The sequence below is a fragment of the Rhipicephalus microplus genome, chromosome 10 (genome assembly GCF_043290135.1).
Source record: "Rhipicephalus microplus isolate Deutch F79 chromosome 10, USDA_Rmic, whole genome shotgun sequence".
NCBI classification, from domain to species: domain Eukaryota; kingdom Metazoa; phylum Arthropoda; class Arachnida; order Ixodida; family Ixodidae; genus Rhipicephalus; species Rhipicephalus microplus.
This window is the reverse complement of record NC_134709.1, coordinates 3318020-3335845: the sequence shown is the minus strand read 5'-3', so window position 1 is coordinate 3335845 and position 17826 is coordinate 3318020. Positions and strand designations below refer to the sequence as shown.

At 42.7% G+C, this 17826-nt stretch overlaps 1 protein-coding gene across 3 annotated transcripts in view; it reads left to right on the top strand.

Annotated features, from left to right (window-relative positions):
* The first annotated feature begins 1881 nt into the window (after positions 1 to 1881).
* The window catches only part of Pi3K21B (phosphatidylinositol 3-kinase regulatory subunit alpha), a 165667-nt gene continuing 149722 nt past the window's right edge, over positions 1882 to 17826 (top strand). The window contains exon 1 of one of the 3 annotated variants that reach the window (XM_075874876.1): positions 1882 to 2022. The gene's annotated coding sequence lies outside the window, so the exon portion shown is untranslated. Of the gene's footprint in view, positions 2023 to 2192; positions 2578 to 17826 lie in introns of those variants that run through there. The other 2 variants (XM_037432170.2, XM_075874877.1) reach the window with 2 other exon arrangements.

Genomic DNA, 17826 nt, shown 5'->3' with positions numbered 1-17826 from the left:
CAACAAAGAAGTACTTTATGCACCACAATAGACAAGGACGAATCAAGTGGTGCAATGGCTCCATTTTCACAACGAGAGTGGGAAAGGGCTGAGAAAAGGGTTCCTAGTAGTACATCAACAGGCCCAGATGGCATTCCAATTATGCTGATAAAGACATTACGTCCGAAGTCTAAGCAGGCTTTGAGAGAGGCAGTGGGCAAAATGATAATCGATGGTGAAGTTCCCGATGGATGGAAACTTAGCAGGATGAGCATGATCTATAAAGGAAAGGGGGACAAAGTTGACATAAACAACTACCGTCCTATAACAGTGACATCAGTGGTCTACAGGCTGGCGATGCAGATTATAAAGGAAAGACTCCAGGCATGGATAGAGAATGAGGGGGTGCTGGGGGAACTGCAGAATGGGTTTCGGAAACACAGGAGGTTGGTAGACAATCTGTTCTCACTGGCGCAGTGCATCGAAATAGCAGAAAAGGAACACAGGCCCCTGTGGCGTAGCATTTTTGGATATCAAGGGAGCGTACGATAGCGTGGTTCAAGAGAAATTGTGGGGAATACTGGACACACTAGGCGTGGAACATGTAGTCACTAATCCTTTCAAGGATATCTATAAAGGTAACAAGGTAGTTATAAAGTGGGGAAAACAGGTATCCAAGCCTGCAGAGGTAAAACGGGGGCTTAGGCAGGGGTGTCCCCTGTCACCCTTACTATTCATGATGTACCCACAAGTATTAGAGGCCAAATTAGAGGGGAGTGGACTTGGCTTCAACCTCTCTTTAGTCAAACAAGGAAAACTCATCGATCAGGCACTACCAGCATTAATGTACGCAGATGATATAGTGCTAATGGCCGACCACAAGGAAGATTTGCAGAGATTGATGGACATCTGCGGTAATGAGGGAGATAGGTTAGATTTTAGATTCAGCGAGGAAAAATCAGCAGTCATGATTTTCAATGACAACGAAGGTAGTGAGCTTAGAATACAGGAGGTCACTAGAGATAACAGATAAATACAAATATCTGGGCGTATGGATAAGCAATGGGACCGAGTACCTGAAGGAACACGAAATATACGTGACGACTAAAGGTAACAGGAATGCAGCAGTGATGAAAAATAGGGCACTGTGGAATTACAATAGGTATGATGTTTTGAGAGGAATATGGAAAAGGGTCATGGTTCCTGGGCTGACGTTCGGCAATGCGGTCTTGTGCATGAGATCAGAAATTCAAGCAAGATTAGAAATTAAGCAACGTGGGATAGGTAGGCTTGCTTTAGGAGCTCACGGGAATACACCAAATCAGGGAGTACAAGGTGATATGGGATGGACATCATTTAAGGGCAGGGAAGCTAGCAGCAAGATAAAATTTGAGAAGCGATTGAGAGAAATGGGGGAGTTGCGTTGGGCTAGGAAGGTTTTCAGCTACTTGTACATGAAGAATATCGATACAAAATGGAGGAAGCGAACCAGGAAATTGACTGGTAAATACTTAGAAAACAGCAGGTGGCCAAACCAAAGAGAACTATCGGTTAAGAAGAAAGTGAAGGAAACGGGAGTATTGCGAACCAAGACATATCGGCCAAATACGAAGGGGTAGACAAAGTATGCAGTGCGTGCGGAGAGGAAGAAGAAACCGCCGAACACTTGATAATGTTCTGTAAAGGGCTTCACCCTATAGTTCAGGATGATGGCGCAGAGTTTTTCAAAGCACTGAGGTTTAGACGGCTATGCTTAAAACGATAACACATTACAGACTACCGTTTGCAGCGCCACAAGCAGATTGACCCTGTTTGGGTTTCAATTTTTGGAGCTTGGTCCGCGCACTCTCCTTATTCTAGTACACTGTACCATGAGTGTACAAGTGCCATAGTGGATGCCTCGTTATCAACATCATCAAGTATTGCTCGAGAAATAGAAAAAAATGGCTTTTAATTGCTTATCTCAGAGGCTGTGCATAGACAATTATCACGTTAGGCCTAGAATTAGGTTTAACGTGGCAGCCTGCCTGACGCCCTTGAAAGGTCTGTAAGCATTTTTTTCATCGCTCTTCAAACGTCTCAACACATATATTAGCAGGTTCAGACTTGTCAACCTTGTTTTGAGTCCGGTTAGTTAACATTTCATTTACTTTTAGTTTGATTTTACTCTTACGTCAAGAATGGGCAGGTTCGGTCCGCCGATGTGGTCAAGCGCACCATGACGTCACGAATCACCGTTTCTTGCGTAACTGAAAGTGCTCCGTCGAATCGTACATATCCAAGGCGTTCAAGGATCGGAGTGGATCGGACGCAGGCATGTTTTCTGTCGTGTGCGTGCGTTGAATGGAACGACTGTTCTTAGTGGTACGCCATTCAAACCCTAAAGTGGTGTAGAAATCAGCACGAATGTGTACTGGCTTTAAAATGCTGTGATGTTTCGGAGGCCGAACAGCGAGCGCACAGTTCCCGTGTCATCCCGGATGCCCGGCGTAGACTGCACGTCGAGTACAACAGGTCTCGTGGCCATTTGCTGACCGTGCCTGCATTCAAGTTTAAAGAACAAGCTGTCTGCAACACTTCTTTCTGTCCAGCCATCAGGTTAGCGCTTTTCTCGTTACTCAAAGTTTAAATCTCTCGTACTCCACTTGTACAGACACCGTACGATTCCATGCCCGTGTTTGTAGTGATAGTCCGCTACATAAAATTGCTATATATATGCATTCCTTAAGATTCTAAATACAACTTTTAATACAAAGCTGCGGCGATGCTTTTTGTGCTAGACGTGCAAAAATAAATCGTAGCTGGTTGCAAGAAAATCTTTGCCGCCAACTGTAGTGTCACAACATCTGGTAGCTGGAATTATGATTGAAACTCGCGTGTGGCTTGTTGTTCAACGCTTGAGGTCACCATACCAGGAAAGCGACTTACTTTCTGCTGTGATCGGACCCGTACACTGAGTTGAATTCTCTCAGCTTTGGTTGACGTTAATAAAAGCCTGTGTTGTCACTGTGACGTGAGATAGCCAGTAGTACATCTTCCCCGAGTGACAGCCCACGGCAAAGTATGACCATAAGCTGCAGGGTACAGCATGCCATTTTCGAAGATGTTAACTTATGGAATTAAACATACTGGAAAAATGGGCACAAAGGGATGAAGAGCATCCGAATTATGATGCACTAATTATCTGAATTCTGATGCACTGTCGACAGATGCATCAACTTCGCATAACCCATTTTAAAGGCACTCACGATTACATTCCAAGAAAAAAAAGAAAGGAAGTAATGTGTTGTTTTGTGCGAGTCTCCGCAATTAATTGTAATTTGTACTTAAGCAAGTATGTCATCATTCTGCTGTCAGTCATCTTTCATTTTGATGTCAAATGAATGAAATCATGTGCTCTTGATCTGTGTGCAAATTGTCTTTCGTTACATTAACTTTGAGAAGAGAAAAGTAGCGCTTTTGACTATACTTTTGGAATGCAGTGCATCTAACATTGTAGTGCCTTCACCAATGTGATCAGCTACAGTCATACACAGTAGACTGAGGTTAAGTCAAGTCATATGAACCATGTAAAAAGTTGAATTCGTCCAATGAGGAATGAATCTTGCTCTCTTTTGGCCACAAGTTGACACAGATAGCATGAACCAGTTGCGTGTACAAAGTCACCACTGCTGAAAGGGATGAGCTGCAGAGTATAGCATGCCGTTTTCAAAGGTGACATTTTTGAACATATTTGAAAATTGAGCATGAAGGGAGGAAGGTAGGCAATGGGGTAAATCATGGAGGGACCTGGAAGAAAGCTGTAGGATTGGGGGTGTTGGTATAGCATGATTTATTGTGAAAATCAGGGCAACCAAACAGAAGGGAGGACACAGAGTGCTAAGCTTCCAACAATTTATTTCTTTGGAAAGCTTTTGCTTTTCATACAGTTATACACTTATACACAGCCATGCAGGCAATACAATGATGTTAATCTCGTGGACAAAACCCCAAGTACAGTCATCAGCAAACTTTACACAGACACTTCATCATGTGTCCTGAAACAATTTGATTGATGATATTGCTGTGTAGCTCCGGATTCTGTTGCCGAGATGCTACCCTACATGCCCACATACTATCCAAGCATACTGAGGTATTATCTTGGCAACAGCGACCAGTGCTTCTAGGCTGGCATCATTTAAGGTAGTCCAGGTCATGCTCTGAAGCGTTCATGTTAAGCTTGCTGACAACTACGTCTTTTGTTGATCAAGGATCGAGCATGATAGAGGTTTTACTTGCACAATCAGCTTTTCCTGTCTCGTTAATTTTGTGTGTAGTGCACTCTCTATGTTTTTCAGCAATACTACAATCTTAATATCTTGGCCTACACCCACACATGCTACAGTGAGCAAATAATCACCATTTTTTTTACTAATCAACATTACACAGATGTTCTTTCAACCTATCATTTAAACAATGGCTCATTTGCCCATGGATATTTCCCACTTTACAGGGGCAGCTGGTAAACTACATCACAAGGATTATCTTAATTTATTTGCAGGGCTAGTTGTACACCTACGATTGGATCTGGATGCTGGGACAGACATTTTGCACAAACTGCTCAGTTTCACAGTGAGAGCTGTTATGAGATTGCAACAAGGGCCCATCTTGGCACTGTAGTTATTCACTGCCAATGTCTTTAAGCACAATTGTGGGAAATGAGAGAAAGACAAAGTTAGCAAAAGATGCTGAGGAGGGATTGGGATCTGAATTCGGCCTCCCTATGTGGCAGCCTAGTATTCTACAGAACACTGAGCTACACCAGTGCTTGAAACTCTGTTGCAGACTGACCCTATGCAGGTTTCATCTTGGGCATGGAATCGTGTTAATATTTTTAAATAAAGCATTTTAGAGCAGTAATGTAATGACTAGGTGTCACACAGTGAAAAATGCATAAGGAGTGTGTCGTTGAATGATCGAGCTCGTTACTGAAGTCTCAGCAAGTTCCTCATCATCATCAGTCTCAGCATTGTCAGAGGGCACATAATGCCTTACAAGTGTAGAGTAGATACCATGCTCCTCCATGGAATGATGAATGACATAGTGAGCGCTATCTCAAGACACAAAAGTTATGAATTAAGGCAAAGTGGGTACCATGCAAGTGTGCTTGTAGTAGATGTATAAAAGATTAAGAAAGGCCGCTCTTCCAGCTTTCACTGTGAGTCTGTTCCGTGTTCTCCACAGGCTTGGTGTTTTTTTGTAGGGCCGAGAAGAGCACTTTGACATTCACTCACTGCTCTACTTTTTAAATTTTCTCTGCTTACACTCATCGTGCAAAAAATTGTGGTTGGCCAAGAGAAAAAACACCAACGTGTTGTGTTTTTCTCTAATCGTTCGGTATGCTGCGAGTAGGCGACCTTAGCCCAAGTTTGGCATACGATCAGTCACGCTCTTTTAACTGACACCACTTTCTTTGGTTCTGCTTTCACCGTTTAATAGTATAGCTACCACAGGCACCATTACAACTAGGGCATGTTTAATCATTAATCAGTCATTAATTATTGACACTAGTATCGGGATGAAGATGTATCAGTAAGGGTAAATGTGGATGTATTTACAAAAAACGGTGCTTTAGCAATCAAACCCCAACCAGCAATGTATCATCTCCCATGCAATCCTGTGCTTTCTGCTGCCACTTTATATCTGCAAACTTCCTGATCTCATCTGCCCACCTAACTTTACTTTTCTCCCTCACCCGCTCGCCTTCTCTGGGAATTCATTCAGTTACTCTTAATGACCACCTGTTATCCTGCTTATACGCTATGTGCCTGACCCATGTCAGAAACTTGGAGACTTAGAAAGTGGGTTAGAAAGTGGGTTCAACTTAAATTGAGGAGGATGCAGCAAGCGATGGAAAGAAAAATGATAGGTGTAACCTTAAGAGACATGAAGATTGCAGAGTGGGTCAGGGAACAAACCGGGGTTAAAGATATCATAGTGGAAAACAACACGTTGTATAAGCTCTTCTATATCGATGTACAACGAGCACAAAACTACTTCTGTAAAAAGACTTTTTACTTTTGCGTTATACCGATTCCTATGATGTATGGATCAACCATTTCTTTTTTTTTTAAAAAAAATACACACATATATATGCGTGTTCGTACAAAAACAATGCCTGCACAGAAACATGTTCACATCAATGATGGTCAGACAATGCATGCTCAATAAACTTTTTCTCATGTTTATACAGCTCTACGGAAATGTATGCTTCGTAGGTTCTCTGTCTGTTCTAGTTTATTGAGCACCTGTTATCTGGCCATCATTAATATAAGAATGTATCCGCTCATGCGCTGAGAAAAATACATGTGTATGTGTGCTTCTGTAAATAAATCAGTTGTTCGTGGTGTTCTGTCTCGTGCCCTTTCTTGTGGTTGTTTCTGTTTTTTTCTCATGCCTTAAGATCAACTCTAAACAAGAAATGAATGGCACAATCGCCTATCTGCAGGTAAACTTATATGGAAGCGAACTAAACCTGTATTCGCAAAATACTTGTGTAGATAAGCATACTGACGGGAGTGCTGCTTTAAAAAGAAAAACTTTATTTCTTTATTCATTTATTTTTATGTACTGTGGGCCAACTTGGCCTTAGCAGGAGGTGTAGTACACATACGAAAAGGTAAAAAAGTAATAAATGAATAAAGAAATAAAGTAAAAGGATTGCTTAGTACACATAATTGTGCAATGAAAAACTAAAATGCTACAGTAAAGGTTCAACAACAGAAGATAATAGTTACATAATTTCTTTTGCTCATGTCCCCTTCAGGTGCAAATTAAGATACACTGTCTACTAATGGGTTGAATCTGCATATGATTATTTCAAGGTACTTAATATTACATTCCAAGTAAGAAAATAAAGTAATTAGTGGCTTCATGTGAGTTTCTATTTAAGTTGCTATTAGCATGAAATTAAATGTTTCATTCTACTGTCAACCATGTCCCATTTTGACATAGAAAGAGGGTAATCACAGGCATAAGCATGCGCGATCCTCTTCAGGGGTGCGAAGGTACGTCACAGTGTTCCTCCTCCCTATCATGTTAATGTATGGAGCTGACTCCTCCTGCCCTTCTACCTATTATGTCAATACATGTGGCTGGATTTGTGCCTCCCCACCCCCACCTGTGCGCATGCTTATAATCATAGACTCCAAATGTGTGTGCAATTAGCTTTTTGCATTCATTTAGAGAAAAGAAGTCATTAATACTTTCACATTGGCTGTGCAATGAGGCATGTCAAACGACCCGTCAAGTATCGTAGTGCCTTCGACAAAGTGGTTGGCTGCAGTCGCACCAGGCCCGTATTGAGAGGGGGCTACCACCTCTTCTTTGAAATTCAAAGGGAGTGGGTGTTTTAACAAGCAAAAATAATAAATATTGGCATTCTTCAAGTGCCCCCTCTTCCCTCACCCCTCGAAAAAAAAAAAAATTCTGGCTGCAGGCCTGAGTTACATGCAGCACTCTCAGTTTAAAGGGATAGGGTAAGCCAAAATATTAAAAAAAAAATCATTTTTTTGCATTATTTAAAACCTGCAGCTTTTTCTGAACCAGAATCAGTAGTTTGTTTGTTTGGTACGATTTATTTTTCTGTAAATATGACGTATTGCAAAACTTGTGCAGCGGCTTGCCATGCCCCGATTCATACGTAGCAAGGGATTTCTTGCAGTTCAAGCATCATAGCCATATTGAGAAGTTACAGTTTGCAAGCAGGAGTACATTTGGCACATTCAGAAAAGAATGGGCCCAAAAGAGCGATGATGAAAGAAAGCAGAGGCAGTATAACCCGTGTGAGTGTGCTACACTATTTTGGAATTTCACCAGGGCACTGGATAGCGCAGGGCCTACGCACCGTTAAAGTTCAATGACAGTACTGTGCTGGCACGGCTTCATAGCAGGCGACAAATGAGGCTCTGGCTGATGCCTATTGAATGGGTCTGTCAATTTGCTGTTATGTCGTGCAGATAACATCAAATAATGTAGATTTTTAACTTTCAATTATGCTTTTTTTGTACTTATATTCCTTTTTCTCAGCAACCACAGTATCTAGAATCATAGATTTTGGCCAGTATCTCGATAGCATAACAGGGGATATGATGAAGCAGAAATATTGTTGTCTGAGGAAGTGCTCTTTATCAACACGGCATCAAATAGCTATTATCGAGTGATAATTGAGCACCTGAACTAAAAATTCACAATAAAAATGGACATTACAATTTTTAGTGCTAAATCTACTTCAGTAAGAAGAGGAATGGCTCATGATCACAATGATAGTAAAATAATTACTGTAGCTCTTATGGTCATGAAGAAAAAGATATATAGACTTCACCTAATATACATGGGGAGTATAGGGCTTACACTGTTTCCTTATGTCAAGACATATTGACTGCAGGTAATCGAATCCATTTAATGAGCAATGTATGTAGCTCTCTTTTGACCACAAGTTGACACAACTAGCATAAACAAGTTGCGTACTCTAACAAACTTGTTGCCGCTAAAGGGAATATGAAGTGAAATGAAATATCAGCACACACAAAAAAAAACATTTCATCAACAACAATTATGCTCTTTTAGAGACTGAAAAAAATTTGGCAACAACATTCACTGAATCTGGAGGTCTGTTCCATTCCCCACAGTAATTTTTGTTATTAACTGCTTCGAAAATGTTTGGAAAATGCTCTAGAAAACTGAAAAACTGAACTTTCATCATATGACCGTCTTGAGACCCTAAGCAAAACTGAAAGCAAGCTGTATTCGCGACTCCATCTGAGCACTCGCCACCTAGCAGTCGTGACTATAAACGACGGTAACAGGGTCAATCAAAAATGTTTTGTGGGCCAACCTTAAAAGGAGATATGTTACCATGTTGCGGACATTGAGAAGTGCCCGCATAGATCCTTCATTTTGTGGTGCTGCATGTGCGAGCCCGAAAAAGAGAAAGTGATGTTCAAAGACTATTGCTGTGTGCCACAATGCATGGCATCGCTGTCGAAATATGGCAACGTATCAGTCTATCACTTTCAGAAGGATGCAGACGATGCGCAAATCAGAAACTTACGCATTGAAAAGAAGGTGACGGACACTTCGGTAGTTTGTTCTAATCAATTCACTCGCGCCGATTTATTTCTCCTTAATGAGTACACCATTATTTAGTGTGTGTGCATTCTTATAAATATTCGGGCTTCTCTTAGTGTGAAGTATAAATTCAATTATATAAGCAAGTGCTGTGGGAAATTTGTTGTGCTACATGTGTGAGTGTATTTGTCACATATGATTGTTTTCTACTCAAATCGTAGTGCTACCCATTCTCAAATTAGGCTGCTGTAATCTTTCCTCCCAAACATTTTTGATTTTGCTTGTGTGTATATACATGCACACAGTGTGCGCACCAATTCATAGCGTGCATAGTGTGCATGCATATATCTGCTTTGAATATGAACTACTGCCAATACAAACGACTGAGTCTTCAGAAGCACACGTCTTTATTAATTAAAAACCTAGTAACATGGGTCGGCAAACAAAAAGAAAGTAGGACTCCTATAACAATTGAAACTACGGTTTGCTTTTTGTCAAGATACACTGGCCCAGGCATCGCTTCATTTTGTAATCAAGTGAATGGCATGCGTATTCAGCTTTTGATGGTACAACAGAACTCAGTGGGATACATGCAATCAGCAATAAGAGTCGCAGCGAAGTTATTTCGAAAACTGTTGAGGCCTTGCCTGTAACAGATGTTGGACATGCTTAACAGTTTTTCTTTATCTCAGATGGTGATACACAGCATGAGACAAAATAATATCTTAGACTTATTTTTAACTAATCAGCCCAACTGGTTAAAAACTGTTTTGGTGGTACATGTTATTAGCGACCATAAAGCTGTTTTGTGTGAAATAAATCTAACATACGAAAATACTCGAGGAGCAGCATTAAGAAATATGTATAGTTACAGCCAGAGAAACCTAAATCAGACAGACCTTGCATTGGAAGCTCTCTTTCCAGAATTTGGAACACCTTTCTGGTGCTTGCAGCTTTCAGGAGTTGTGGCTCTTTTTAAAGCAGGAATGCTTGACCTACTAGAAAAGGACACGTCTTCATGTTTGCAGACTCCACGTCATACTGAATCTGAGCCATGGTTTAAGGTGAACTGTAGCACTTTACCTGTAAAGACAGAATATATACAAAATTGAACAAAAATCCTACCGCTGAGACTTGCCAGCAACCTGAAACCATCACAAAACTTCCGGAAACAAAAATCTGTCATGTGAAAAAAGAATTTTTCAACCATTTGTTTTTTCGATTAAAAAAGAAAAGTTCTGGAATCTTGTCAAACGTAATAAATAGATGGAGTGTTTAATCCTTCACTTCAGCATGTCGGAAAAGAAACAGAATATAGCTTAGATAAGATCAGCTGTTTTAACACATTTTTTGCCTCCATATTTTTGTTGCGTTCGTCAAACAGCATTATGCCTTCACCTACTAATTGATGCATGGCAAACATAGATGACATAGGTATTGATGAAAACGGCATTCTGTGTCTTCTCGAACATTTAGATCCTAGCAAAGCAGGAGGTCTGGATGGATCGAGAGGCAGTTTTCTTGAAATTTGTGCACCATTCATCACCCCCTTCCTTAAAGAGACACTAAAGGCAAGGTTAAGTCGACATTGATTGTTGAAATAGCGGTCCAGGAATCTAGTAGTGTCAGTTTTGTGCAAAGCAACGGCTTATTTTAAAATGAAACCGCGTTTTAGTGGCCCACATCGGGTTAATGCACTACAAATTACCCGCCTCAAAGCGGACCGACTCGCATCACATGCACAACCTTGCCTGGTTTTGCTGCGCAGTCTTTGACACTAGTATACAGAACGAAAGCAGCAGGAGCCACAGCAGCAACAACAGCCATTGATCAATTTCCTGCCATTGGCTCCGAGATGGCAGACGTGTTTTGGTTCAACTACGCCCCACTAGATGGCACGACCTGTCCAGTGTAACCACGCGAAAATTAAATTTTTCAACCACTCGTGTCATTCCCCCATAGTAACGTCCGGCGGTTCTTTTTTTCATGAATCAAACGGAAATCAACAAGCAGCATTTTATTGCGTCTCTTGATTCACGGAAGGTTTAGTGTAGCTAGATCGATTAGTAGTGATTAATTGTAGCCGGTTTGTCTGACGTCATCAGTATCATTTTAAGAATGTCCTACTGCGGTGCATGTATTCTTGCGCATTCACCTTAATTTTTTGGTAAGTAGGGCACTGCTGTTGATAATATTGTCATTTTAGATGTCATACATTGGGCTTTCACTATGACATAAATTGTTATTTGTCTTTGTGTCCCTTTCAGATACTATACTCAAAATCATTGAGAATGGGAAGCTTACCACACGACTGGAAGATGGCGTGTGTTGTGCCTGTGTCAGGTCCTTGTGAACTGGTCAACAACTACAGACCGATACCTTTAACAAGCATAGCCTGCAAAATATTAGAGTACGTCTTGTGCAGCAATGTAATGCCACACATCACCAATCCTAATCTTATTTCAAGACAGCATAGTTTTGGATGAGGGCTTTCCTGCATAACTCCATTGACAGAATTTCTTTACTAAGTTTGTAGTGCACTGGGTGAATGCTCCTGTGTTGATTCGATATTTGTAGGCTTCAGGAGAGCGTTCGACCTTGTAGATCACAGGCTTCTTGTGTGTAAGTACTTGCTCAGTACGTAGTGGTAAATGGTGCAGAATCGGGTACCGCTAGCGTAACATCTGGTCTCGCTCAAAGCTTAGTGTTGGGTTCCTTCCTCCTTTTATTATTCATAAACGATCTTCCCGACACCATCGCTTCTGTCATAATTTATCTCCGAACTGGATTGAGAGAGACGAAAGAGGGGCATGCCAAAACAAACACACTTTATACAAAGGACGGACAAAACCAGTAGACAGACTTCGCATTAAGCACCCAAAAGTTAACTTAACAACACAGCCTATGTATACACCAGTCTGCCCGATCCTCTTTGCCGACAGCCTCGGAACCGAATGGCATTACTGCTTCCGTGCTGTAGCGACGCTGACTTTCCTGAGCTTAGCAGTTCGAAGTCCCAACGCACAGTGACAGGTTATCCTCTGGAATTTCCTATTACAGCTCAGGTCGCATGTCACAGGCCTTTTTCTGACCAATCTCGTACGTGAACGTGGCATGTTAATGCGCCATCTTGGGACTCATGCCCTCTTACTAATGACATTGGCCCCTCATTTTAAGAGGTTTTTTCTTAAATAACTGGTTTTGTCCTTCTCTGGGATGCAGTCTCCTGTTGTGGACATCACTTGTCATCACTCGTGCACAGGTAGCATGTCACCTTCCATCGTTGCATGCTTTTACTTGTCCCACCACCACAGTATCACACAATTCACTAATTTATTGCACCAACAGTTCACAAATACACACTCACTGTTCCCATGGTTCATTGTCCAGTACACATTAGTCCATCATCTCTACACTATTTTGCAACATCATGTGGACACTTCACTGGACACTTTCGCACATCTTTTCACAAACTGGTTTGTATCTGTGAATGCCTTGCTGAAACACACCTCTAGTAAGTTCTATGCGTAGACTTCTGGGATCCCTTCTGCAATTCACATAGTAGTGTTTTAAAGTGGCCTGCCTATATCATGTTGGCACCATCAGTTGACTGACTAATGTTTTGTTTATCTAAATCCTCCAGAATATCACCTCCTTATTTGATTCATAAGACACTCCATGTCTGAATCCTTTGGCTTAAACTTGGCTTAAACATAAAGTTTAAACATAAAGTTCGAGCGTAAATTTGCCTAAAATCCTGTTTAATCTGTATCTCAGGGTTCTATCATTTCTCTCGTCTTTTGCACCCTCTAAGGATACACCTAAACACTCAAAGATTGGCACCGTCCCCTGTATCTGCCATTTACTACTCTATCCTACGATTTACCTGGGCTCTTCTTTACCTTTGCCTTCTCTTCTCTTGTTCCCTGCTCTATTCTCTTAGTATCGGAATTCTTCTGCACTTGCTCGAGGGCTCATGAACCCTAGCAGTGTTTTGGCAGCACTTTCAAAGCTTTATAACACTCCAAAAGGCAGCTAACAAGGAGGATAATGACCCATCCAGAATGGCCCTTTGTGAAATCCTTGATAACCTGCGAGGCATGCGACAAAAATACAGCACGCCCCCACAAATCATTAGAAGGAGAGGATGGGCTTGACCTCTGCAGAATTCAAATGGGAGTCTTTCCCAACCTTCAAAGATTAAACAAAATTTTTTTTTTTAATACCTCAAAGGCCCCAGCTGGTGTATTACATGAGGGATGGGTATCAATTACAGAATAAAAAAAATTGATTCAAGGGCAATCTTGAATTGATGTGGGTCGGAGTGATGCACGGTAGTTGCAGGCAGATGATTCCGCTCCCGTGCGGTTGTCACAAAAAAGGAGCGAAGATGTGCGGTTCTTTGGGCTGGTGGAGGATACACTGCGCTTGAATGGTTTGTGCGGCTTGATGAGCGATGGACTGGCATGATGGCTGGAACTTTGATGGGGTCATGATAAAATTTGTGAAAAAGGCATAGTCAAGATATGTGATGTCGTAATTCTAGATTATAAAGCTGAGCACGAGGTTTAAGTTTGGAAACACTAAAATTGTAGGTATATTCAGTGTAGATAAAACGCGCAGCACGGTTTTGAATCGATTCGAGAATGTTGGATAAATGAGATTGGTGGGGATCCCAGACAGAACATGCATGCTCTAATTTTGGACAAACAAGTGTGACATACGATATTAGTTTAACTGATGGGGGCGCAAATCTTAAGTGTCTACGTAGAAAACCCAGAGTGCGATTCGCAGAGTTGGCTATGTTAGTCATGTGGGCTGACCAGGAAATGTTACTTGAAAATGTGACACCAAGATATTTGTAAGATCCAGCGGGTGAGACTGCAGAGCCGGAAATTGTATATTCTGCTGACTGGTGATGGGGTCTGCGATGAAAAGATACCAATGAAGTTTTCTTTATGTTTAAAGACATTAACCACCTATCACACCAGGATACAATTAGATTGAGGTCGTTTTGAAGTGTAGTAGTGTCTGCGCTGTTTGCTACGGGACGGTATACGACGCAGTCGTCTGCAAAGAGGCGAATGCTTGAAGAGATGTTTGGTGGAAGGTCATTGATGTAAATGAGAAAAAGTAATGGTCCGAGCACTGTACCTTGCGGCACACCAGAGATTACAGAGGAACGGCTAGATGAGACGGAGTTAGCATGCGCAAATTGTTGGCGATTGGTAAGGAAACTGCGAATCCAATTAAATACATTTGTATTAATGTTTAAATGAGAAAGCTTTAGTAGTAGCCGTTAATGCGGGACTTTGTTGAATGCTTTTTCAAAGTCTAAGAAGAGGGCGTCAACAGGTATGTTTATGTCGAGGCTGGAACTTATGTCATGATAAAATAAAGCTAGTTGTGTGTCACATGAAAATCCTGAGTGAAAGCCGTGCTGGCTGGAATGAAAATAGTTATTGCTGATTAAGAACTTGACGATGTTAGAGTAAATAACATGCTCCATTAGTTTGGAGCAAACGCTTGCAAGGGAAATGGGGTGATAACTGCTGCAAAAAGATGAAGGGCCTTTTTGGGGCACTGGAACATTCTTGCCCCTCTCCAGTCTTCCGGCACCACTCCTGATGATAGTGACTGATGAAAAATATGACAGAGTACTGTACTAGCAATTGATTTCGTGTTTTTGAGCATTTTCGCGTTGATACCATCGATGCCGCATGAAGATGTGAGTTTCAGTGAGTCGATTAGTTTTGCGATGCCATTTGAGCAGAATGTGATGTCCGGCATCTCGCTATGGTTGAGATTAAGAAATGACGGCAAGTTATCGACAGGTTCAACGGTAAACATGGAAAAAAAAAGCTGTTAAGTTGTTCAGCGGCCTCGTGATAGGGAATTGGATGGTTTTGATTGTTGTGCAGTACTAATGGTTGGAAGGTACTGGGGTTGATTGTGTGCCAGAATTTTTTGGGGTTGTTGCTTAATATAGCGGGCAATGTTTGTGAAAAAAATAAAAGTTTTTCTTTGTTAGCAAGTTTATCGAATTCTTTTTCTGCAGCGTAGCACCTGTTCCACGCACATGCGCTATTGGACCGCTTTGCCGATCGAAAGAGTCATTTCTTTTTGTTATTTAGGCGTTTCAATGTGATGTTAAACCACGGGGATGACTTTTTCTCGGTTACGGTAATCGTGGGCACAAGCTTGGTGAATAGATCTAACATTTTGTTTTTGAATAACAGCCAATTAGCTTCAACCGAACGCTTTGAAAGGTCGATAAGAAAGAAAGCAGTGAATTGATCGAGATCTGAGTTTATAGTGGAATGATTGCCTTTATCATACAGTGTTATGTTTTTTGTTGTTTTTGTTGAATGGTGTAGTTGAAAGGTGTAGCTATATGGGCAAACCTGTCCGAGGTGTGGCGGCTCTCCATCGCTCTACCACATTTTTGGGGATGCCTAAACCGACCACCAATTTCAGATACCTTTTTAGGACAGTACAAGCTCTCTAATACTTTCGCGCAATGGGAGGCACAGCTCGCCAGCTTTGATCCAGAGGTGCAGCTTGCACTTCTGGGTCACGTGAGGGAGGCGATGGCAGTAGCCACTGGAGCCCTGAACTTGGGGCCCCAACCATCAAGCTCATGACCTCTGTTCCAAACACTCGTGAATAAAGTTTTTCCTTCCTTCCTTCCACACTAGGTCATCAACCCTGGGGATGCGTGGCTGACACATTACAAAAGGGTGAGCCGGTACAACAGCTGGGATCCCACCGACCAACTGGGAAATGTCGGGCTGTTTCTCACGAAAACCGCCTTGATGTGGTACGAAAACCACAAAGGTTCCTTAACAACGTGGGATTGTTTCGCCGAAGAACTCAAGAAATGCTTCGGCGACTCTGATTCGAAAAAGAAAAGTGCGGAGCGCACAGTAGCTCAAAGAGCCCAGACTCCTGGAGAAATGTGTACCACCTACATAGAGGAGGTTCTGATGCTCTGCAAGATCATAGACCCATATATGTCTGAAGAGGACATAATCGGACACCTTCTGAAGGGTATAACAGAGGACGTCTACAATTTTTTGATAGGCAGGGAAGACCTCACTTCCGTCTCCGCCGTCCAACGTCACTGCCGTACTTTCGAAAAACTGAAGACCCATCGTATTGCCCTGAAATTTGGTAGGCTGGCAAATGTAACAACGGTCGCCAGCGTCAACGTAAGCCCGCTTGCCGACCTTGCCGCTACTATCAAGGTAATAGTGCGCGAAGAGCTACAGCGACAAGACACACTGGTCGACGGCACCATCCATCATCTGCCTACCTGTTCATCCTACTACCCGGCGCCGTTCGCTCCTCTGCCACCATCGGTATGTGTGACAGACTTTAGCAAAGCTGGAACTTCCTGGCCATGCCGAGACTCATTCGCGCCTGACCAGCGGTATGACGGATGCCATCGTACCGGCCCCGCTACACAGAGGTGGGCAGTTCCCGTTCAGCAAGCTGCTCCACTCCGTTCAGGTAGGCGACCTTACACAGCGGAGCGCTCTCAGTAGTGGTTCGGCGAACGATCCCTACCCGTCTGCTACAACTGCGGCGTCGAAGGGCACATTGCCAGGTAGTGCAACTACCGGCAGCCGCCAAGGTACGACCGCTCACCGAGATCCCACCTGTCCGGCTTTGCACGAACACCAACATTCCCTGGAAGCGCATCTCACGAGATACCAAAGCCGCTGCGAAAACAATGGCCTTAGTGGACACCGGTGCAACCATGAGTCTAGCATTCAAATTCCTTCTTGGACGAAAGGTTATGTTCCGTTGGGACCGTGCTGATATGTTTCGTGGAGTGAGCGGAGTGAACTTTTTGGATTCAATGTGATGCCATTCGGATTATGCAATGCGCTGGCAACTTTTGAACGCTTCATGGACAACATTCTGCATGGTTTGAAGTGGGAAGTATGCATGTGTTATCTGGACGATGTTGTGATTTTTGGTGCACTTTTTGTGATCAGAACACACGCCTCGGCCTCATGCTGAACTGCCTAAGCAAAGCACGCTTAGTGCTCAACTAAAAGAAATGTTTTGCAGAACGCCAAACACTCGTCCTTGGACACTTGGTGAACAAAGAAGGCATGCGGCCGGATCCCACGAAAACGGCTGCAGTGGAGGCGTTCAAGCAACCTCACTCAGCGAAAGAACTACGCAGCTTTTTGAGCCTCTGCTCATACTTCCGTTGATTCATCCCTGGATTTGACAATATCGCGCACACACTCACGGGCCTGCTTCAGAAAGGCGCGCCATTTGACTAGACTCCGGAATGTACGTCCGCTTTTTCTGAGTTGAACTTCCTTTTGACATCCCATCCGATTCCTCGACACTTCGATCCTCTGGCTCCCACTGAACTTCACACAGACGCTAGTGGTGTCGGTGTAGGCGCCGTGTTGGTTCAACGCTTGGATACCAAAGAACATGTCGTTGCGTATGCAAGTCGCTCGCTAAGCAGGTTCGAGCTTAACTACACCGTCACAGAGCAAGAATGCCTTGCAGTAGTCTTCGCAGTGCAGCGCTTCCAGTCATACCTGTACGGACGGCCCATTACCATCATGACAGATCATCATTCGCTCTGCTGGTTGGTCAATCTGCGTGACCCATATGGTCAACTAGCGCGCTGGGCACTCCGTCTGCAGGAATACGACTTTACGGTTTCCTATAAGAGCGGTCCTCGTCACGCTGATGCAGATTGTCTTT